Genomic DNA, 25,768 nt, shown 5'->3' with positions numbered 1-25,768 from the left:
TTAGGCTGTTTCCAAATCTTAGCTATGGTGAATTGTGCCGCTATGAACATAGGGGTGCATATATCCTTTCTGATTGGTGTTTCTAGTTTCTTGGGATATATTCCTAGAAGTGGGATCACTGGGTCAAATGGGAGTTCCATTTTTAGTTTTTTGAGAAAACTCCATACTGTTCTCCACAGTGGCTGCACCAGTCTGCATTCCCACCAGCAGTGCACGAGGGTTCCTTTTTCTCCACATCCTCACGAGCACTTGTCGTTTGTTGATTTGTTGATGATAGCCGTTCTGACAGGTGTGGGATGGTACCTCATTGTTGTTTTGATTTGCATCTCTCGGATGATTAGTGACTTTGGACATGTTTTCATATGTCTTTTGGCCTTTCTTCTGTCGTGTTTCGAAAAGTATCTATTTAGGTCCGTTGCCCATTTTTTGATTGGGTTGTTTATCTGATGTAACTAGAATTTACCTTATGTATTTTCCTAAACATGTATTACTAGGTGTACTGGTTAATAATGTGGATTTTGTAATCAAAAGAAAAAACAATAATTTCAAGGGAAACATTCAAAGTGCTTTATTCAAAGTAATGTCCATCACTAGCTACACATTTCCCCCATCTTTCAGGTAATTTGTGGATACCATTCCAATAGAACTTTTCTTGTTTTGAGACAAACCATTCAGAGACCCAATTTTCCATGTCTTCATACGTTTTGAAGTGCTGCTCAGAAAGTGCTTGTGCCATCAATCGGAACAAGTGGCAATCTGAAGGAGCAAGGTGTGGTGAATACAGCGGGTGGGTTAATACTTCTCAGGCAAGATCTTTTAACGCGTCTTTAACTGGTTTTGAAGTGTGTGATGGTGTGTCATCATGAAGCAAACTTACTTTCCTGTGTCTTCTGATCCATTCTGGTTGTTTTACTATCAAAGCATGGTTTAAATTGATTATTTGTTGTCGGTATCAATCAGTATTAACGGTTTCACCTGGTTTTAGAAGGTCATAATACACCACACCTTCCTGCTCCCACCTAACACAGAGCATTGTCTTCTTTGCAAAGTGATTTGGCCTTGCAGTTGATGTTGAAGGTTAACCTGGATCAACCCATGATTTTGTGTGCTTGGGATTCTCAAAATAAATCTACTTTGCATTGCCAGTCACAATAAATCCACATTTCATTGGTTCTATGCAAAAAAGACTTTCTTTCGTACCATTGAAGCAATATTTTACTGATGACTTTTCAGTTTTCCATTTGTCTTTTGTTCAGTTGATGTGGAACTCATTTTCCTTCCTTTAAAATCTTCCCCATTGCTTGTAAACAATCAGAAATTGTTTGCTGAGCAACATTTAATCTTTTCTGCAAGTTTTTTTTGAGTTTGACAGGCATCTTCATCTAATAATGCTTGTAATTGTTGGTCTTCAAACCTTTTCAGTCTTCAAACCTGGACGTTCTTTGTTTTTCACATCGAAATCACCACTTTTAAAGCATTTAAACCAGCATTCACAGTATCTTGAGATGGAGCATGTTCACCATAAGCTTCCCAAAGTATACAACAACTTTCAGCAGCACTTTTCTTCAAAATAAAGTAATGAATTAAAACTTGCTGCATATGCTTTTTATTTTGGCACGAGATTCAACATTTTTAAGTGTAAAAATATCTATGATGTTAATACCTTCAGAAAATTTCACATATGAAGTTTTGAAGCTTGTTGTCAATACAACAAAATAGCATACATATCAAATCACATATATGTCAACATATGTGTAACCCCATCTATTGGAAAAAATCCGCATTATTAACCGGTACCACTAGTAAGTGCCACATTTATCATCTACTACCGTCTCATATGTAACTGAAATCTATTTCTGTATTTTCTATTTTATTCCACTGACATCTTCATTGGTATACCAATTACTGTATTGTTTTAATTCTAACTACCTTTTGATTTAGTATAGCAAACCCACATATTTTAAATTTTATTTTAAAATGAATGCAGTTGCTCCTGTGTGGGAAACACCTTGGTTTTAACAATCCTATCTAATAAAAGAGTAATATGCAAATTGACCATCACACCAAAACACAAGATGGCTGCCACCATGTGGTCAAAGATGGTCACCTCCATGTGAACACAAGATGGCCATCAGGGAAGAGCAATTGTGGGCGATCAGGCCTGCAGGGGAGGGCAGTTGGGGGCAACCAGGCCAGCAAGGGAGGGCAGTTAGGGGCAATCGGGCCATCAGGGGAGCAGTTAGGCATTGATCAGGCTGGCAGGGGAGTGATTAGGGGGTGATCAGGCTGGCAGGCAGAAGCAGTTAGGGGCAATCAGGCAGTCATGGAGCCAGCAGTCCTGGATTGGGAGCCAGCAGTCCTGGATTGGGAGAGCCAGCAGTCCCGGTTGTGAGCCAGCAGTCCTGGATTGTGAGAGGGATGTTTGACTACCCGTTTAGGGATGTCTGACTAAATGGGCAGACATCCCTTGAGGGGTCCTGGATTGGAGAGGGTGCAGGCTGAGCTGAGGGACACACACTCCCTCCCCTCCCCGGGTATGAATTTTGTGCACTGGGCCTCTATTTTTGATATATTCTTACTCTTTTCAGGAAGGGATCTGAATCATAAGGACATTGATATTTCTAGATACAAAGTATGATGAAGAGAAATAGGGGAATATAGAAGAGGCCAGTGGCTGGCTCCACTTGTTTTCTAGTATTGCCTAGTTCTGGTCCTGAAACTGGTCCTAAGATGAGCAAACATTCTTCTCTGCAAGTATTCATGAAGGAGAAGCTATGTATTTGTTTTGATGCTTAGTTGAAGTGTACACTTTATAAGGTAGCGAAATACTCCTTTGTCTGTCTATCTATCTATCTATCTATCTATCTATCTATCTATCTATCATCTATCTATCTATCTATCTATCTATCTATCTATCTATCATCTATCTATCTATCTATCTATCATCTATCTATCATCTATATTTAGCAAGTGCATATTGAGCATATGATAGACACTGGGAACTCTGCTAAGTGCTGACTATGGAAAATGTATCATAAATCAGTGCATACAGCACTAATCACCTAGCATGTTAAATTAAAAAAAAATACTGTACACAATCTTTATTACAGCCAAAGAATGAGAATAAGAACATTTAGAGATATGGGTAGAAAATGCCAGGCAGTACTTGGTTCTCATTCTGAGAAATCTGACTTCCTAATGCAGATGTGCATCAGAACATTATCAATGTAGCAATTAATCTAATGACTTTTGACTTCTCCTAAGTGAAGAAAAATTAAAATGAAAGTGGAAGTAGGATGTTTTTAAAATCCTACATAATAAATGGCTAATATGAAAATTGTCCCCTCAACTGAGAGTTCAACAAGAGGGCAGGACCAGCTGGCCAACCACCCGTGGCCCCTCCCCCTGGCTGGCCCTGCTTGATCGGCCCTGATTGGGGTAGGCCAGCTGAACCCCACCTATGCACAAATTTGTGCACTGGGCCTCTAGTCTATACTAATAAAAGGGCAATATGCTAATTAGACTGGATAGACCAGACATCTTCCAAAAGTCCAGAACTCCTTCCAGACAAAGCCACAGTGGCTGCGAGTGCTGAGCAAGAGCAGGCAGCCGGCAGTGGCAGCAGCAGCTGGGTGATGAGGGCAGCGCCTTCCCCTGATAGGCCTGGTCGCCTCCCCAAGAGGCGGAGGGAGAGGCCATGGCGCGATCTCAGGGTCCTGGTCTCAGCACCATGGCCCTTCCTTCCCCAGAGGCTGCAGTGCAGTCCTGGGGTCCCGGGGTCCCAGGGTCCTGGTCCCAGTGCCACTAACCCTCCTTCCAAAGAGGAGGTGGGAGAGGCCGCAGCGTGGTCCTGGGGTCCTGGTCCCAGCACCGCAGCCCCTCCTTCTGCAGAGGCAGTGGCACAATCTCAGGGTCCCGGTCCCAGCACCGTGGCCCCTCTCCCAGCCGGCCTGGTCCCAGATCCCCCCTCCCCCCAATTGTGGGCGGGGGGCGGGGCCAGCACTAAGAAGCAGGGAGCCCAGCTTCTGGTTTAGCCACACTCCCCACCCTCCCCCCTGCCCCTGCTCAGCCAGAAGCCGGGCTCATGGCCAGCGAGCACAGCAGAGGTGGCATGAGCCTCTCCCACCTCCATGGCAGGCGGATAGTAAGGAGCAAGGGGTCCTGGACTGCGAGAGCCTTGGACTGTGAGAGGGATGTCTGAGTTCCAGCTTGGGTCTGATCCTTGGGGAGTCCTGGGCTGTGAGAGGGCACAGGCCTGGCTGAGGGCTCCCCCGCCCCCTCCAGAGCAAGAATTTCATCTATCTATCTATCTATCTATCATCTATCTATCATCTATATTTAGCAAGTGCATATTGAGCATATGATAGACACTGGGAACTCTGCTAAGTGCTGACTATGGAAAATGTATCATAAATCAGTGCATACAGCACTAATCACCTAGCATGTTAAATTAAAAAAAAAATACTGTACACAATCTTTATTACAGCCAAAGAATGAGAATAAGAACATTTAGAGATATGGGTAGAAAATGCCAGGCAGTACTTGGTTCTCATTCTGAGAAATCTGACTTCCTAATGCAGATGTGCATCAGAACATTATCAATGTAGCAATTAATCTAATGACTTTTGACTTCTCCTAAGTGAAGAAAAATTAAAATGAAAGTGGAAGTAGGATGTTTTTAAAATCCTACATAATAAATGGCTAATATGAAAATTGTCCCCTCAACTGAGAGTTCAACAAGAGGGCAGGACCAGCTGGCCAACCACCCGTGGCCCCTCCCCCTGGCTGGCCCTGCTTGATCGGCCCTGATTGGGGTAGGCCAGCTGAACCCCACCTATGCACAAATTTGTGCACTGGGCCTCTAGTCTATACTAATAAAAGGGCAATATGCTAATTAGACTGGATAGACCAGACATCTTCCAAAAGTCCAGAACTCCTTCCAGACAAAGCCACAGTGGCTGCGAGTGCTGAGCAAGAGCAGGCAGCCGGCAGTGGCAGCAGCAGCTGGGTGATGAGGGCAGCGCCTTCCCCTGATAGGCCTGGTCGCCTCCCCAAGAGGCGGAGGGAGAGGCCATGGCGCGATCTCAGGGTCCTGGTCTCAGCACCATGGCCCTTCCTTCCCCAGAGGCTGCAGTGCAGTCCTGGGGTCCCGGGGTCCCAGGGTCCTGGTCCCAGTGCCACTAACCCTCCTTCCAAAGAGGAGGTGGGAGAGGCCGCAGCGTGGTCCTGGGGTCCTGGTCCCAGCACCGCAGCCCCTCCTTCTGCAGAGGCAGTGGCACAATCTCAGGGTCCCGGTCCCAGCACCGTGGCCCCTCTCCCAGCCGGCCTGGTCCCAGATCCCCCCTCCCCCCAATTGTGGGCGGGGGGCGGGGCCAGCACTAAGAAGCAGGGAGCCCAGCTTCTGGTTTAGCCACACTCCCCACCCTCCCCCCTGCCCCTGCTCAGCCAGAAGCCGGGCTCATGGCCAGCGAGCACAGCAGAGGTGGCATGAGCCTCTCCCACCTCCATGGCAGGCGGATAGTAAGGAGCAAGGGGTCCTGGACTGCGAGAACCTTGGACTGTGAGAGGGATGTCTGAGTTCCAGCTTGGGTCTGATCCTTGGGGAGTCCTGGGCTGTGAGAGGGCACAGGCCTGGCTGAGGGCTCCCCCGCCCCCTCCAGAGGAAGAATTTCATGCACCAGGCCTCTAGTTTAAATATAATTGAAGATAAGACAAAACATAGACCTTATGGATATTGCATTTCAAGCACGCGCGCGAGCGTGTGTGTGTGTGTGTGTGTGTGCTTTACTTTCCTATTGAAAGCATATTGAAATGTATGCTTTTCTGCATACATTTGATAGCGGAGTCTTGGATTAAGAAGATCAAACAAGTACCCTGGTAGTTTCTTTATTAGTCCTTTACTCAAAATTTCCTCAATCCAACATTTTTGAATTCTTTCTTTTTTTAAGAAAAAATATGTATTTACTTTAAAAAATTATTTATTTATTTTTGTTTAAGATATAATGGACATATAATATTATAACTATGGTAATTAGCTAGTTATTAATAATTAAAAAGGATCAAAGGGAAGGCCAGCCACTATAAGCATGGCCATTTGGGCAGCTTCACTAGGAAGCTGCAATTTCACACTCCCCAGGGAACCACAGGCCCATTCCCTGGGGGAAGGGGTCCAACAAAGGGGAGATAGATGCATGCACAGTGAAGTTGGGGTGATATAAGAAAGTTACTTGTCAATCAAATGTGGGAACAAAATTTGCTGGAAGAGGTGGAGCTAATGTAATCCCATTAAAATTTGGGGATACATAATCCCCTAAATAATGAAGTTCACTCTCTCTTGGCTCCTGGCTCTTGGCTCTCTGGTTCCTTTGACTTTGCTGCTTGTGTTCCTTCCATGTGGTCCTGTGCACCCCACATGTACTGGACTGACGGACTGCAGCTGGGGGGCACAAACTAAGCTAACCTGATGCTACAGTGGACTGTGCAGACATGGAATGGGAGCTCTGGACACTGGCTTTGATTCTCTCCTTATTGAAGTCACAGCTACATTCTTTCCTTGGCCCAACAAAGGGAAATGGGACTTTGGAAACTCAGGGGTGTCTTTCCACAGAAATAAAGCTTTCTATAATACTTCATCTTCCCTTTGTGAGTCTCAGAAAATTCATTTTCTTGGGCTATCACAAGAAGCGCACTGTCACTAGAAACAGGTGGGGATGAGGACTTCTCCCCACCAATAACAGATTCAGGTGTACACGATGATTGCTATTTGCATATATTGAAAAATGATCACCACAATAAGTCTGATTAACAGTCATCACTACACACATTTTTTTTATTTAGATGAGAACTTAAGATCTACTCTCTAAGCAACTTTCAAATATACTATTGTTAACTATAGTCATCATGCTGTACGTTACATCCCCAACACATTTATTTTATAACTGTAAGTTTGTACCTTTTGCCTCTCTTTACCCTTATGTATTTTATCCACCCTGAACCTCCACACCCAGACTCTAGCAACCACCAATCCATGAGTTCATGTGTTTATTTATTTTAGATTCCACAGATAAGTAAGATCATATGGTATTTGTCTTTCTCTGTCTGATATGTTTCATTTAGCATAATGCCCTTATGATCCATCCATGTTGTTGAAAATGGCAATATTTCCTTCTTTTTTATTACTAAATAATATTTCACTATGCGTATATACCACATTTAAAAAAATCTTTCCATCCACTGATGGGCACTTAGCTTCCTTCCATGTTTGAACTATTGTATATTTCTTAACTGCACTAAGCACTTAATTGTCAACACTAATTTATTTGAACAGGAGTTTAAAATAGCTTTGGAGACTACAATGACATTGCTTGAGCAGTCATATGTTTTGGTATAGATGCAGTGTTTACCATGTAGATGTAGACATGCTGTTTTAACAGACCCATGTTAAACAGTTATGTAAATTCTTTTCCAGTTCAGAGAAACTCTAAAGAAGTCTATTTAGGAACATTGACAGTCTAGAAACCCTGGTTTATTTTTGCCCTCTTCTTTGAATACAGAAAATGCTTATTGCTTTAAAAGAAATGAACTATGTAATAAACAGCTTGCTATAACTTCAAGCAGTATAAACCATTTTTACATAATATGTCATGATATGCTTGGAATTAAAGTCTAGCCATTATGACTAACTGATCTGTGCAATGTTCTTTCTCACTCAAAAATGTCCATGGAGTGTCTGCATCTACAAAGGCTAATGGTGGGTTGAAATTCTTTCTAGAAAATCTTGCTGTAGAGAAAGTCCTCTAGGGACTTGTGTGACAGGAAGGGAATCTGACATAGCCCTTTTCCTCAGTGAATATTTAAAGCAATATCCCCCTTCAAGCCTCTGAACTTGTCTCGGCCATGATTTACAAAGTGAAAGAGACTTGAAGAGATATCTACTTCAAAAGAAGAAAATTGTTAGTTTCTGTCCTAAAACCTCAAATTACTTAAATACCAAAAATAAATTAGAGCAACATATTTTCTCTTGATTTTCCATCTATTGCTTTTTTTTAATTTTTTTATATCAGCATATGGAAAACATCAACAGAAACATAAACACTATTTGAAATTATTAAAAGTTTAAAATACATACTCAGGTTGTACCCCAACCTGCCAGATACAGCAAGACCTTGATACACCAGAAGCAGTTAATTGAGAATTATTTTTATTTTGGGTTGATAATATGCTCCTCTGATGACATTAAGATACCATTAGCTTCCAAGGAAGAAATGACAGCATACTAATAAACTTAGACCTGATGCATTTCCCCAAACACAAAAGAACAAAGCTGTGACTGCCTCATGCTGGTGTGCCAGTGTCTTCTCTCTGATAGACAAGTCTGAATTTACACCTTTTAAAGACGAAGGAACCTGAAGTACTGATAAAGGAAGAAAAGACAAGTAGCCTTTCCTTATCAGGACATTTTTGTTAACTTGCCAGATAGCAAATGAATGGCAGCGGGTAGTATTGTCGAAAGATGCCAAGACTCCTGTGGTGGTACGTGCTATACTCTGAGAGAAAACTTGTTAAAATGGTGTCTGTTATTTCTCTCTCTCCTATAATACCTAGCCCCATGCTTTATCTACGTAGAGTCATTCTTAATGCTACTGACACAACATATAAACACATGTTGTGTTCTAAGAGGGAGGGGGAATTCCACATCAAATTATGTTGTACACAATGAAATGCAACTATTTATTAGACACTGTAATCACAAAATTTTAGAATGTAACTTTTAAAAAGATGACTAAATCCTTTATTAATTCTTTCATGTTATTTCTTAACCATTTTAATGTCTCAAGATTTTTAGGCTGGTTGTCAAATATAGACATACTCTCACAGATGCTACATTAGGATAATTTTCCGTTCACTAAATGATGTCATATTGCTTTGCTTTCTTTCTTTCTTTTTATTTTTTTTGAATGAGCTTAAATTTTTTCTGTTAATTGTCCCTTCTTGATGTTATTAAATCACTAGAGGCCTGGTGCACAGATTTGTGTACATTGAAAGGAAACTGATTAGAAGGTGGCCGGGAGGGCGGGACTGGGCAAGAGGGGTTGAACATGCCCTGAAGCCAACCTCCCGTGGTCCCTCCTGGCTTGCCCACAGCTGGGGTGGTGCCGTGGCTCAAAGGGCATCTGCAAAGTGAGTGGGGTCCCTCCGGCAGGTGGGGTCCCTTGGCCTGGCCTGCAAGGATAGGGCTGAAACCTGCTCTCCAACATCCCCCAAGGGGCCCTGGATTATGAGAGGGCAGTTCTCAGGTGACACACCCCAGAATCACCCAGAATCAGGCTCCCTCCTCTCTGGTTCCGGGTGCATCACCAGAGAACCATAGCAGCCAAGTCACCACAGCTCGGCAGCTCCTGCATTGAGCTCCTGGTGGTCATTGCGCATCACAGCTACTGGTCAGACAGTGGAATGGTCGCTTAGGCTTTTATTTGTACAGATATGCCTATACAAGTCAGGATTGGCTAGGTGATAATTCAAGTGGCTCAGGCAGTACTTCTTTCAGTGTCCCAAGAAGTAGAGAAGACTCCATAAGAATGAGCAGTTGTGATGTTTCCTAAGATGATCTTATACTAGCATTTAAACTAGAATTGCCTCTCATCCATCTGTGAATGAACATGGTTTTTAGCATATAGTAGTTTCTGAGTAAACATTTGTAGAATAAATAAATAAAAGATGGCCCTACCATTGTTAGCATACAGTGTCAGTGTGATGTTATCTATGGCATGTTGTGTACATGATTGCATTTAATTTCCACAGCATCCTACAAGATAGATGTAATTATTTTTACTTTGCAAGGTAAGAAATTAAATCTCATGGAGATTAAGTGACTTCACTACATTCATCCGGTTATTATGGGGTAACGTTAAGATTTGAACTTGGGTTTACCTAAATCTAAGATAAATGCCATATGTTTTTTGGTTCCATTCTCCTCCCTTACCTTTGAATTCATCTCAACTGATATGTCTGAGAAACCAGACAACCTGTGAAAACATGAGGACATTATTTTATACTTTGCTTATTTTCTAGTTCTCAGCTATATTACAGATAGTAGGAATTTACAAATATACATCTAAACATTCTTCAAGTATTAGATAAAACATGATATGCAGATAAAATTAAGTGTCTAACACATAAATTGTCTTGAAGATTATGCATGTACACATATAGCTGCTCTAAGAAAGATTAAAATTTCTATTAAATGAAAATATTTTTGCCATTCCCCTTTATATTTATTTTGGTTTATGGAGTTTGATTTATACTCAGTATTTTCAGTACATATGTCTGCACACCCAAAGTGTCAACCATGTTGCTCAGAGGAATGGTCTTTCCGCGGGCCGTAGTTTGCCCACGGCTGGTCTAACACATAAATTGTCTTGAGGATTATGCATGTACACATATAGCTGCTCTAAGAAAGCTTAAAATGTCTATTAAATGAAAATATTTTTACCATTCCCCTTTATATTTATTTTGGCTTATGGAGTTTGATTTATACTCAGTATTTTCAGATACATATGTCTGCACATCCAAAGTGTCAACCATGTTGCTCAGAGGAATGGTCTTCAAAAACAATGCCCTTTATTATAAATATACAAGTATTATTTTATGTATGAAACATTTTTGGTGGTGAAGTTGATACATTATAAAAATAGAAAAATGGCAGCTGCCAAATGCATTGCATTTCTTAAATGGTCAAAAATTCTTTTAACGAAGTCTAAAGTTTATTTAAATAAGGACTAATACTGTGAAGTTTTACTTGGCTGTATTTTGCATCTATCGTCATTATCATTAAAGAATGGGGTGAATGATAAGAAGTGCCTTACTTTCTTCCAAATTAAAAAAAAATATTCTGTTAATATAAAGAAGACTATTGAGTCCTATCTACTGAACAAGAAGCTCTTAGAACCTGCAGCTGAGCCATTTCTGTCACAATGACAACAGCAGACTCGCTTTTCCAGTCTGGGCCAGGGATGGACATATAAGGTGAAGGATGGAAATGGCCGAACCTTAATGAAATTGATTTCACTTAAGAATAATGTGTTTGTTTCAATTACATTAGGCTCCGATTAGCCCCTACAAAAGTGTATCCCTCCCTCATTCCTGGTGAAAGTCTCATCTTCCTCACAAATGTCTTAATTGCAAGGGTGCATAAGACAAGTCCTAAATCACACTTGAGTTTTCCAGCTAGAGATAACTCTCAGCTGAATTTCAGAGGAGAGGCATAGTCTTAGTCTTAATTTATTAGATTAATACAAGTCAATAGGAGAATTGAGAGCAATCCAGCTAACATGAAAGTGAGATGAGTTGACTCTTGCCAAAGTACAATTTTATGAATAAGTAGAATCTTCCTCAGAAACCCCAAAGAAAGGTTTTGCCTTATTCTAGCTAAACTCTGTAAAAAGAAAGGCAGTTTAATCTGAGAAGGTGCATAAAAGTTTATTTTCAAGAGGGAAAGTATATGTAACTGGAACATGAGTATTTAATTGTAATAATACTTTGTTCTTCCTACATCCTCTATTGCCAACACTTTCCTTTTAAAAAAAAATCACTCATACAGAAAGCTTGCAGGGTGCATTAGTGCATTAGTGAGATTAGACTAGGGTGTTCCAGGGTAGGAAACTAAAATCTCAGTAACATAACCTAATAAAGTTTGCTACAATGCTAGGGCCCATCCTGGCAGCCCCTATCGAAATGGTGACTTAGAGATGCATCTGGCTTGCATATTTTGTTTGCATCAGCTTCCAGGAGTCAAGTTAGGAGAGGGAACTTGAAGGAACACACTGGCTCTTCCATGCTTTGGCAGGCAAGTTGCATACATCGGTTCTGCTCACAGCTCACTTGCCAGAAGCTAGTTAAGTGGTCCCACTTATCTTCAAGGGGAGGCTGAAAATTTTGAAAACACGTGTGAATACTTGGTAAGGGTAACTGTGTCTGCCACAGGCAGCCAGTGTTAGGATAATCCAACAAGGAGTAACAATATTTATAACAAGAGAGGTATAATGAGAGTATTTTCTATCTAAAGAATACTTAACTTTCAGAATAGAAGAAAAGCATGTTTATCATAAGGGAAACATGTTTTCCCATCCATCAACATTGATATAAAGCATTGAATTCCAAAAACTGTCAGTAAATGGTTCATTTTAAAGAAAAATTGCTGAGCAAGATGTAATTTGTCCCTTTTCAAGTCATTAGAGATATCCAAGAGCTTTCTTTTCTGAAAGGTTTTGCCTTATTCTAGCTAAACTCTGTAAAAAGAAAGGCAGTTTAATCTGAGAAGGTGCATAAAAGTTTATTTTCAAGAGGGAAAGTATATGTAACTGGAACATGAGTATTTGATTGTGATAATACTTTGTTCTTCCTACATCCTCTATTGCCAACACTTTCCTTTAAAAAAAAATCACTCATACAGAAAGCTTGCAGGGTGCATTAGTGCATTAGTGAGATTAGACTAGGGTGTTCCAGGGTAGGAAACTAAAATCTCAGTAACATAACCTAATAAAGTTTGCTACAATGCTAGGGCCTATCCAGGCAGCCTCTATTGAAATAGTGACTTAGAGATGCATCTGGCTTGCATATTTTGTTTGCATCAGCTTCCAGGAGTCAAGTTAGGAGAGGGAACTTGAAGGAACACACTGGCTCTTCCATGCTTTGGCAGGCAAGTTGCATACATCGGTTCTGCTCACAGCTCACTTGCCAGAAGCTAGTTAAGTGGTCCCACTTATCTTCAAGGGGAGGCTGAAAATTTTGAAAACACGTGTGAATACTTAGTAAGGGTAACTGTGTCTGCCACAGGCAGCCAGTGTTAGGATAATCCAACAAGGAGTAACAATATTTATAACAAGAGAGGTATAATGAGAGTATTTTCTATCTAAAGAATACTTAACTTTCAGAATAGAAGAAAAGCATGTTTATCATAAGGGAAACATGTTTTCCCATCCATCAACATTGATATAAAGCATTGAATTCCAAAAACTGTCAGTAAATGGTTCATTTTAAAGAAAAATTGCTGAGCAAGATGTAATTTGTCCCTTTTCAAGTCATTAGAGACATCCAAGAGCTTTCTTATCTTTTTTTCCCTTCCATTTCACTCCTTTTTACCCACTTCCTAGAGCTTTCATTTAATTTATCACCTGCCCAAGGAACAATCTCAACATTTCTGTCCTCCAAACCGTATCCCTCACTTTAAATTGAAGTTCAGAGCCCATCTCAGGAGAGCTTCTCAGGGGAAATTTCTCTCAATTAGCTTGGGCTCATTCTTTGATCTGCACAATTCCTTCTTTATCGCTTTATGTCAGAATATTCATTGACTACCTACCTATCTCGTCTCTTCTGAAAGACTATTAAATTTTCAGGGCATAAGTCAGGTCTAATCTCAACGAGATACTTTCAGTTCCTATTATAGTGCTAAGCATCAGTGCGTACTCAGGAAATGTCATTGCCCTATTTACAAGGACTTGAATTTCTATGTATAGGTTTTGGAGTCCTCTGCTTGAATGTAGTAAGTTATTTGAATAATTTCCTCCAGTTGTTCAAATAACTATATTTCAATGGATGAGAAATAAATCATTTAGAGCGTCTATTTTTATAGTTGGTCTCCAGCTTTGTAATAAGAACAAAATGGAAGAAATGTTGATACTCTAAGACACTAATGTAGTCACTGGATTCCAAAATGTATTGTGAGTAATTCTAAAGAACAAATGTAATTAACATTAACCGGCAAATAATAAACACAGCACTTATCTTCAGGAAACAGTATGTGGAGAGTGGAGAGGGGCGTTTGGGAAAGTGTATTGCCAGGGATAACCTCTGGGCTTATTTTCCAGCTGTAGGGGCGTTTGCTGCAAATTCTGTGGCTCTAAGTGGGTCCTGACCTAGTTCTGTTTATGCTCTGGCAATCGTCTATCAAGTTATAAAACAGAACCCTTGCCTCGCTTACTTGTAAGTATTTGCTCGCTTTGCATACTTTTTTCATTTTTCCGGGATCATATAAATCATCAGTCTTTCTTCAACTAAAGAGGAGAAAAATAATGCAGCAACTGCATCTTCTGAATTAGTAGTTCTTAACTTTGGATGTCCATTAGAATCACCATAGTGTTTACAAATACATCTTTGCTACCCCCGTCACCCTAAAGATTTTGTTTTAATTGATCCAGGGTAGAGTTGAGCATCAATATTGTTTTTTAAGTCCATTCAGGCTTTTCAAATGTAAGTTTGGGTCTTTTTATGCCCCAGATCTTTTATTTTGAAACAACTAGCATTTTCCACCTTTAAAAATTGTGCCATTATAATCATATTGTGGACACACTTGGAATGTAAAAAATCAATAAAATATATTTTAAAAAATTATGCCATTATAATTATATTGTGGACACACTTGGATATGGTGCTGTTTAAAAATGTTGACTTGTGTATTTATACAGCAACAGTATATATGAATTCGTTAATCTTACCTATAACTTTGCTACTTGGCTTTTTGGTTATGTACCCACTCACTATCTCCAGTTCTTTAAAAACACTTGTGATGATAAGATCAGAAGGGAGCAGAAGTGACCCTGAATCACTCAATTTCAGGTTCATAAGCAATGGAAATCTCATGCTAGCTGTTGCCTCTCAATAAATGAAAGATGAAATCCTTTGCACTCTGGGAGGTTAATGTAGTAACCTGTGTCCAAGAAGGTTCCATTCTGGGCTGTCTGGCTTTGGGCAGTCCTTAAACCAAAGAAGTACTAATTATGGAGTTGGGGGCTGGAGACAAGGAACAAAACCTCCCTATGTTCCCATTCTCACTGGAAGACTCCAGTCTGTTTCTGGAACCCCACTCGTATCCATAAATGAATTTAAACTTGGTCCTTAGGCAAAAGTTCTTAACCTCTACTTTACCTCCCACCCTCATTTTTAAATCCACCAAGTTGAATGTCACACCATGACATGTAGCTATCTATTTAGACAGAAAAAAAATGTTCTAAAGACCCAGCAGAAGATCTGGCTCCCTTTCTTGTGATTAGGTGGAATACATAGCAATCTATTTCAAATCCTACCCAAGAATCAACCTCATCTATTTTAGTTTGATACTTTAGTACTTTAGTTTCTGAGAGTAGAGATAAATAAATGCAACTGGAATGTGTACAGGTAAGTAAAAACAACTGGGATTTCATAAAATCTACTCCTCTCCAGATTTATTTACTTGACTATTTGTGTGTATATGTGCATGTTTTGAAAGATTATTGAAATTCACAATAGCATAGAAAACAGAAATGTATGAGCAAAACGTATGTGCATTGCAAATATGATTCTGTAGTATTCCTTTGTAAAGAATCAATTAATAAAAATCTTTATAGATTTTAATTTTTCCCTCTCCCCACTATCAGAAAATATCTAAAAAGTATGGCAGAAAATAAAAAAGCATTCTCTCAATTTCTGAAGTTTTACATTGTGTATTATCACCTTGGGTAACCTTCATAATATTTCAAGTTTTGGAGGTAACAGAAATTATTTCCTTAACATAAAACAATAAAACCATAGAGAGTTAATATGAAATTTCAAAGCTTTGATGGGATAAAAACTGCAATTTTTGATGAAGGACCAGTAACTGAGAGTCAAGTGAACTATAGTATAACCTTTTGGAGGGAACTTTTCCAGGCAGCGTATTGAGGAAGGTAAGAAACATAGAGGAAATCACCTATTTAAAACCTGAGCTCGTTATGAGGTTACAGCTGACTGGGTTCCATCGTCCCCGTGGACTGAAGGTTACCGAAGAGGCAAGAAGTCAAGAGAAGATAGACTGAGAACCATCAATTAGAAAGAGGTCATTACACATAGATACATGAGTATATCAAGTCAGGATGGCATAATTGAAATCAGGATAGTATACAGTCAGGATGAGAAGTTGGGAGCATTGGAGCATGAGCTAGGTGGTGGTCAGAAAAAAAGAGGAGAGGGAGGGTCAGAAACAAGAAGGTGAAGTTATGAGAAGGTGGCAGGAGTGAATAAAGGGAACCCACAGCTCTTCTGAGGAACTATTTTTTAGGAAGCCAGACTGCTGCTGGGCAGAACCCGCAAGTAGGCAGAGTTGGACAATGAATATATAAGAATGAGCCTTATATTTGTCAATCCCCTCATTCTTTATTCAACCAATATTTATTGCATGACTCATATGCACCAGGCACTGTGTTGAATCATAGGGAAGTACAAGTGAACAAAATGTATCTTAAAACAGCTTTCCTTCTCCATTGTCCACTATGTAGTGTCACGGAAACCTGGGTGAGAAAAATCTCTAAGAAGGATGCAGCAATGTGTTTCTTCTGGTAGCTTTGGGGAGAGTAGGCTCCTTAAGTGTTTTTTCAAAGCTTTTTAAAAATGACTAGTCATACATAAAGTGTACTAGTAAACCTCAATATTTGCTTTGTTTGAGTTTATATTTGCATGGGTATATCTAATATAAATATTTAAAGTTTTCAAATTGTATTGACTTTAGCCCTCGCCTGTTTTTCTCAGTGGTGAGAGCATTAGACTGCCATCCAAAGGGTCACAGGTTCGATTCCCAGTCAAAGGCACATACGTGTGTTGCAGGCTTGATCTTCCACCCCTGTCAGGGCATGTGCAGGAGGCAGCCAATCAGTGTGTCTCTCTCACAGTGATGTTTCTCTCTCTCTCTTTCTCTCTCTCTCTCTCTTGCCCTCCCTTCTACTCTCTCTAAAAATTAATGGGAAAAATATCCTTACTTTAGGATTAACAAAACAAATTGTATTGATTTTAAAAGTTTGTTCTCAATTTCTATAGTTCCCAGTTTTCTTCTTGGTAATGTGCACCTGAATGTGGCTGATAAAAAGTTCAAACTTCTCCTTGAATATCCTACCTGACCAAATGAGACCATCACTTTGAACAGACCTTCAAAGAGTGAATTCAACCAAGGGTATTTTTTCCACAGGTAGCAGGATCTTCTCATCCTCTTGTGAGCCCAGGCACCCACTGGTGCCAAGAGATAACAGCAACTCAGAAGGGGATACATTTTTGTGTCTTTCCTCCTTCCAAACTACTGACCCTATTATAACAGACTAGAAGCCTGGTGCATGAAATTTGTGCACTTCTGGGGGTCCCTCAGCCTGGCCTACACTCTCTCACAGTTCAGGAGCCCTCGGGGGATGTCTGACTGCCACGGAGGAGGGAGAGGCTCCCACCACTGCCACTGCATTCGCCAGTTGTGAGCCCGGCTTCTAGCTGAGTGGCACTCCCCCTGTGGGAGCACACTGACCACCAGGGGCAGCTCCTCCGTTGAGCATCTGCCCCCTGATGGTCAGTGCACATCATAGCGACTGGTTGTTCCATGGTTTGGTGGATTTGCATATTAGCCTTTTATTATATAGGATAATTAGTCTGAAGGAGTATGGCAGTAAAACCTATGTGCTATGGAATTGCACTAATTGGCTGTATAAAGCATCATTAAGACTGTACTGAAACTCCAAACACAAGGCCTAAGGTGTAGACATACAAAACCTGCTGCTTCAGGTTGGCAGAGAAGCTACCAATATATTGGCAGGACCTGAGGCAGTCCAATTTCCTCTGGGCCCTGTCTCATGTGGTTCTCTGGGTAGGGTCACATTATGACACATATAGGTCCTGGGTATCCTGTAACTTTTACACTATAAAAAAAATGGTTATATTTTTACTGAGATAAAAGACAAATATATGAATATTATATGTTGCAATATTTTATTCTACCTAAAACTCTACTCCTTTCCTTCTGACTTTAAAGAAACTTGAAGCATTTCATGGGCTCCTAAAAGTACTGTTAAACCAGGCAATCTGTCTGATGCATCTAATGGGTAAAATGTTTGTGCCTCTGGGTCCATGCCTCCTCATCGTGCCGGCATACATTTATTGTGCTGCCTGGTCTGCCTTTGATTTTTTAAATGTAATTCAAACTTTAGGTTTCTTTTTTGGAGTAAAATAGGCTCTTTTCTGTTTATGAGGTTAGTTCTGAGTTGCAAAAATAAGACCTCACCCCACCCATGTTTTCAGTAATCCCTGTTTACCCTCATTCAATCTTGGCTATGACAATCATAGAGACAAAAGTATAAGGAAACATCTTTTTTTTTTTTTTAATTTGTAGTGGTGGAAACCTTAGATGTAGACATTAATTGCTCCAGATCTGTCAGGTAGATGCATTCCTTTTGTTTTGCTTTTCACTGAACAGAACAAGCCTTTGCTATCCTACATTGTTTTATAACGTCACCAAGAGTACTGAAATCATATGAACACAATGAAAAGGTAAAGTGAAACACGGCAATGAAATAACTAGAGGCACAAAGTGGCTGAAGCATGTGGAAGACAGAAGCAATAGAGAGAAAAGGGACCATCAGAGAGACATAGACAAGAGGCAGAAAGAAGGAACACAGAGAAACTGATACTGATATGGGAGAAGCCTAGACGAAGAGAGTGGATGGTGCTAAAGGAGAGAAAGCTTGGATTTCCATCTTTCAACTATTTTCTTCCTAGGAACCATCACTTCTAACCACCTAAAAGAGTCAAATTGAAGGGGAGGGAACATAGATCCCACCTTTCAATGAGAAGTGGTCAAATTATTTGTGGACATATTTTAAACTACCACAGATATTAACTAATCCTTGAAACCATTATTTTCTATCTCAACGGAATGTTTCTAAAACCGTTAGTCTCAAATAATACTACTCAGCCTTCTCTAAAACAACAGAGCCTTCCTTGTCACTGTGCACCTTTCTGATGTAGAAAAAGAATTAATACTCCATGAAAGTACCTTCAAATTAAGAAGCCCGCACAGCCTGGTTTTGGAAGTGGAGCTATTATTGAGCAAATGCCCATTTAATCAAATGCCTTATTGTATCCATGCTATAGATCACAGGATATAAAGCCCAGTGTAGTCAATATAATAGTTCAAAACTCTTAAAAATTATTATGACTGTGCACATTAGTAAGATGCTAGGATAAAGCTACAGGGTCAGGAAAGCACTTTAGTAAATTATAATAGGGTTATTTTAAAAAGAAGCCTTCAGTACTATTCTCATGATTTCTTAGGATTCGTTCATCTATGACCCCTCCACATTTCAGTTGAACACAACTCAGTATATATAATTAACAAAATGGTCCCTGATTAAATAATAACCTGTGAACTCCTCTGAGAAGACATTATCTCTTACTACCTACAGTTCTTACTTGTCTTAAATATTTTCCAGAGCCTTAACTATATCCTGTGTATTAATAGTCTTGAACTGGATGAATGGATGAATGAATGGGTTTACTCTTTGCAATGATTTCATACCCATTATTCTGGTCTTCCAATGTTTTAAATGTAGTGATAAAGATTGTGTCACTCACCTGTGTGCTTGTGGTTGATAGTCAATATTTCTATTTCAATCAATGAAGGTTACATGCTAGTTAGTATACTTAAGAAGTGAGTGCTACAATCTTTATCATTGTAGAATTCAAAATACAAAGTTCTGTTTAGAAGTGTGGTAAGAGGTGATATACTGAATGAAAGTCCACAGAAATGCAGATATCTTATTTATGGTAAATTAGTGAGTTGGGAGGTGAGGTAACCTGAAAGGAAGAGAAATGTTAGTTCCTATCTCTGTTCTGCTGAGATTGGACTTGAACTTTTTTGCTGGGAAGAGGGGCCCATCTGAGGAAAGGAAATTATATAGCCATCTAGTCTAGTGTTAAGGATAGAGTTGGGTTTAGAGTGATGAAAAGAGATCTGTTTGTGATTCAGATTCAGGAATAAAATCATAATCCAAGTCCCAGGGGTTTCTAGTTATCATTGTATTAGGGGCCCAGTGCAGGAATTTGTGCACCTTGAAAAGAACTGTGGGCCCGCAAGGCTGCTGTGGGCACAGGGGCGTGTCTCAGCCCATCCTCCACGCCCCCCTGGCCCCTCCCACCATGGCCCCCAAGTCCTCTGTCTGCCTGCAGCCCCACTCCCGCTGCAGCTGCTCCCATGCACTGATGGTTCCAGCCCCGCTCGCACCCGCTGAAGGCATGGAGCGATTGTGGCTGGCGCCAACAGCGGGTGCAAGCGGAGCTGGTGCTGGCAGTGGATGCAAGTGGCAGCTCCTGATCACCTGTCAGGAGCAGGGGGAGGTGGAGAAACCCTGAGGGGTGATTGGGGCCGGCAGCTGCCACTTGCACCCACTGAGGGCGCTGAGCAATTGGGGCCGGCACTGGGCACTGACAGTGGGTGTAAGCAGGGCTGGTGCCAGCAGTAGGTGCAAGTGCCCGGTGGGACCTTGGCACACAGGAGCAAAGAATTTTCAGTAACCACCAGCGGCTTGCCCCTATGACAGCGACAGGCGCCCCTCCTTGGTCTGGTGCCCCCACTCACCTGATCCACTATCCCGCCGCAGCGGACACCTGCCATGTTCCTTGCTCTGCCACCTGCTGCTGATGCCCACCAAGTTCACACGCACACCCCCTGGAGGTCAGTGCCCATCATAGCGAACGGTTTTTTGGTTGTTCATCTCTGCCACCTGCTGCCGATGCCCACCAAGTTCTGCACGCGCACCCCCTGGAGGTCAGCGCCCATCGTAGCGAACGGTTTTTTGGTTGTTCGGTTTTTTGGTTGTTTGGTTGTTCTGCTGTTTGGTCTATTTGCATATTAGCCTTTTATTATATAGGATAAGGAAGTCACTATCTGTAAAACAGACAATGACTGTAAGAACATAGCAAGATTCTGGGATTTTGTAACTTTTCTATGCTTCTTATTTTTATTATTCTCTGTTAGTTTTTCTGCTCTGATTAATAGCAAAAAGTTTTAAGCTAAAAATCACTGTAGCATAGCCAGTGACTTCTTCACTGTGGCGTTACCTTGTGACCCACTTCAGAGGGCAGGCTTGGGTGAAAAAACAGGTGAAGATATAGAAAGGTAGAAAAACCAAAACATATGGACTTTCAGGTGACTGCTAAGGACAGACATAATTTGTTGAATAATTGTACAAAAACAAAGGACAAATAAGCAAATGGCAAAGACAACACACAGGCTTATTTGTATCTCCCTGACTTACAACTCTTAGCCATTGATCATGATTTCAGGAGCAATTTCCTCCACTCAGCAGCTACTATAGTGACATCTATAGTGACATAGGCAATGACAGTTAACTAAGGTGACTTAAGAGCCAGGGCAGAAGCCCAAAGTTCCCACAGACTCCTACTCCCTTTTCCTTTTTTTATGCTGCCAGTTGGGCATCTGAGTGTTTCTTCTTCTCAGCTGTCGCCTTCACTGTCCAGGTGGGTCTCTGAGGCCCCGCCCACATTAGCACACCACCCCACCCCCACCCCCACTCTCCAGCAGCCATGGGTTGGCCGGGGCATCTAGAAGGAACTCCAACTTCTGTTGAATTCCTTCTCCTTATCCTGACCCTAACAAGAAGTGGGGAAAATAGTACTTTGTGGAAAAAAAAAACCAAACATGTGGCTTATTTTAGAAACATGTCCAGAGCAAGAACTGGCTGTTTGGCAACAGTATATCTCCTTTTAATTACTAAAGGTAAACTATCCCTCTAGCCAGAAAGCCTCTGTTGTATATCACATTAGCGCTTTCAGACAGAAACATCAATTGCTTTTACTTTACTAGCTCAGACGTGGCCTTTTTTTCCTGTTGAATTATATAGGCCTGAGCGCCGGAACTGATATAAACGCCAAGGCCTGATCCTCGGAGCACTTCATCTTCAGATCTTTGTCTTTCCCTTACCTGGTGTAATAGGCTCTTGTGACTAAACTGTCTCCTTAACTCTCCAACCTACAATTAATCCAAGCAATCATCTACAGTCAAGGACTGAAAGACATCAATTTAACTTAAGTCAATGTAAGGTTTAGCCCCTCTGTAAGTTATTAAGCTTTGGAAGAAAGATCTATCTAGTCTCTTGTGCTTTTATATCATTCATAGCATCCAGTGGAGCGATCACTGAGGATGTATTGTTGAAGGCCAGGGATTCCCTGGGATCAGCTGCTGTGCTTGTGCAGTGTTCTAGTTTGGGACTGGGCCATGTCTGTTTGAGGCTGGGGGTGTCCTTTGTCCAAGGGGGACAGAAATGTGTAAATCAGCAAAAGAATGCCAACTCGGGACACAGTTACTCTAAGGTGGTTCCTTAGATTGGAGAGAGAACAGAAGCCAGGGAACAGACTTCCAGGTACGAGATGGGAAAACAGGCATTGACAGGGCCTCAAGCTAAGGTGTTTTTTTTGTTTTGTTTTTTTCTGCTTACCCACAATTTGACCTTTTATCTATAGGAAATAATTTACACATATACATTTGAAATCTTAAGAATCAGTTTCTGGTTGAAATCTGGAAAAAAACCCAAGTCTCAATTTGAGTAATTCCAAATAATACCAGTGTACCTTAACTTTAATTCACATTTAAAATATTGTATATATTAATAAGTAGTAACCAAACATCCATGCATTTTTTTGTATTTTTATTTTTTAAAATATATGTTTTTGTTTATTTCAGAGAGGAAGGGAGAGAAAGATAGAAACATCAATGATGAGAGAGAATCATTGATTGGCTGCCTCCTGCATGCCCCCCACCGAGAATCGAGCTCTCAACCCAGGCATGTGCCCTTGACCAGATTCTAACCTGGGACCCTTTAGTTCACAGGCCGAACCAGCTAGGGCTATTGTATTTTTAAATGTTTCATTCATTTTAATGCTCAACCCTCCTTACTCCCAATTTTCTACCTTCCTCGCTGCCTTGTAAAACCACATTTTCACATATTTCCCCATGTTCATATGATAACACCCAAGCATATATAAGTATCCCCTATCAGAGACTCACACACATAAACAATGCAGAATTTTAGTTATTTTTTATTATTTAATTTGCTCAAAAATATTGTCTACTGCTTATCTGTTCCTATTTTCACTAAATAACAAATCATAGAAATTGCTCTAAACCAATTATTCATTGGCATAGCTTTAATTCATTCTATTTTAATTGCTATAAAATAGTCTATGATAAAAATTTACCATATTTTCAGTCATTCTTCTATTGAAAGCCGTTGCTTCATGTTTATTATTTGGATAATATGAACATAGTGCATATTAGCACTATGTTCTTTATGGTATGGCTAAAAAAAAGAGAACATTTCTGTGTCAGAGGATAAATGCATATTTATGTTTAATAGACATTGCATTCCTAAATGTCTTTAATACTTTAGATTTCACACTTGTCAGTCAAGTTATCACCCTTTCAAATTATTGTCAGTCTCATGGGTATAATGTGATATTTCTTAGTTTACTCTGCATTCATCTGAATAACAGTTTTACATCATTTTCATATACTTGATTATTTGGAGATAATCTCTGTGAATTGATTTTTTATCCTTTTTTTTCTATTGAGCTTCTATTCTCATCTGATAAATTTTTCATGTCCTATATGTATTATACAAACCACCATCTGTCTGTACTCTCCAGTGCACATCCCCTCCCCCCAAATATGTTATATGTCTTTTTATTTTGTAATCTTTTCCTACAAGTTTACACTGCTTATCTTTTCTGGCTTCTGGTTTTCGACCTCGGTTAAGAAGGTCATACTTGCCATTAGCTAGTGTATATGTAGTCTCCTGGATTTTTGCACAGCTGTTTTGTTTCCGAAAAAAAATAAAAAATGGAACTGTCTTATGACCCAGCCATTCCACTTCTAGGAATTTATCTGAAGAAACTTGAAACACTAATTAGAAAGAACACATGCACTCCTATATTCATTGTAGCATTATTTACAATAGCCAAGATTTGGAAGCAGCCTAAGTGCCCATAAGTAGATGAGGGGATAAAAAAGCTGTGGTACATTTACTTAGCTGTAAAAAGAAGGAAATTTTACCCTTTAGCATGGACGGACTTAGAAAGTATTCTGTTAATAGATTTGGAAGCAGCCCAAGTGCCCATAAGTAGATGAGGGGATAAAAAAAGCTGTGGTACATTTACTCAGCTATAAAAAGAAGGAAATTTTACCCGTTAGCATGGATGGACTTGGAAAGTATTCTGTTAAGTGAAATAAGCCAGTCAAAGAAATACAAGTACCATATGATTTCACTCATATGTGGAATCTCATGAACAAAATGAACTAACAAGCAAAATAGAGACAAAGTCATGGAGCGGGGGCAGGGAGAAGCTGGGTAAAGAGGGTAGAAGGATTCAGAAAAAAAATGAGGAAGAACTCACAGACATGGACAACAGTGTGGTAATTGCCAGGGTGAGAAGAGGTGAGAGGAAGTAGAGAAGAGTATGGGAGGATAAATGGAGCTAAATGGAGACTTGATTAGGGATGGTGAACACACAATACAGTGTACAGATGATGTGTTGTAGAATTGTACACCTGAAACCTGTATAATTTTGTTAACTAGTGTGACCCCAATGTTAACTAGTGTGGTTCAGTTGGTTGGAGCGTCGACCTGTGCACTGAAAGGTTGCAGGTTTGATTCCTGGTCAGGGCACATATCTAGGTGGTGGTTGATCCCAGGTTTGGTCTTTGTTTGGGGAACATGCTGGAAGCAGCTGACCAATGTTTCATTCATACTTTTATCTCTCTTCTCTCTCTCTCTCTCTCTCTCTCTCTCTTCCCCTCTCTCTAAAATCAGTCAAGTGAATCCACCAGTGAGGGTAAAAAATTCAGTGAAAGAAAAACAAATAGATATATAACTGGAAAATAAATAAATAAATTCTAGGTTCTTCTTCTCTCCTCTCTATAATTATCTTAATGTGGATAGTTTATAACCCCATATCTCTTCAACCTGTTCTATTCTGGAATAAATGGCCTTATATTATTCATCTCTGCATATGCCCAATTACCTTATTAGTAAGTTGTCCTCTTTCCCAAAGGAGTTATTACAATCACCAGTTCTTCTCATTTAGGACCAGAACCTGAGTCCCCAACTGACTCTTAGAAGCAATGTAGATTCCATGCTTTATAGAGTAGACTTCTGTCTGTCTACTTGTCTCTGTCTTTATGTCTATTTCTATCTGTCATCTATCACCTATCTATATGCATGTGGTTGATCTAAAATACATAGTATATCTCAACTTCAATTGAAGTTTATACACATGCTAGAGGCTCAGTGCACAAAATTGTGCACAGGTGGGGTCCCTAGGCCTGGCTGGTGATCAGGGCTGATCAGTTTCCTACCTCCCTACCTCCTCCTTCCCTCCACTGTGTGGTTTCCCACCTCCCCAAATCCCCACCTCTCTGCCTCCTCCCTCCTCCCTCCTTCTCCCCTCAACGCCTACATCCACCACCACCCACCCTCGGGTTCCCTGTCCCAGCCCAGGATCCAGCCCTGATTGGGAAATTGGGACCTGCCAGCCAGGGGGAGGAGCCAACTGCCACCATGGTGGAAGGGTGGCAGGCTGATCGGTGCCTGCTGGCTGGGGGAGGAACAAGGGGGAGGGAACCAGGAGGTTGGCTGCTGGCCCCAAGAAGGGAGACGGCCATCGGCCCCCCTGGGAAAGGGGCTGCATCTGTAGCCACCCACCCCCGGTTCCCCACCCAGCTGAGGGACCTGGCCCCAATCATGCAATCGGGCCTTCCAGCCAGGGGGAGGAACTGGGAGGCCCCATTGGTGATCAGGGCCTGCGGGCTGGGGGCAGCTTCTGTGTTGAGCGACTGCCCCCTGGTGGTCAGTGCATGTCATAGCAACCGGTCATTCTGGTTGTTCCGGTCATTCCAGTCGTTCTGTCGTAACAGTCGCTTAGGTATATATATATA

Source organism: Myotis brandtii, unplaced genomic scaffold (genome assembly GCF_000412655.1).
Source record: "Myotis brandtii unplaced genomic scaffold, ASM41265v1 scaffold519, whole genome shotgun sequence".
Lineage (NCBI taxonomy): Eukaryota > Metazoa > Chordata > Mammalia > Chiroptera > Vespertilionidae > Myotis > Myotis brandtii.
Note: the sequence above shows the minus strand (reverse complement) of the source record.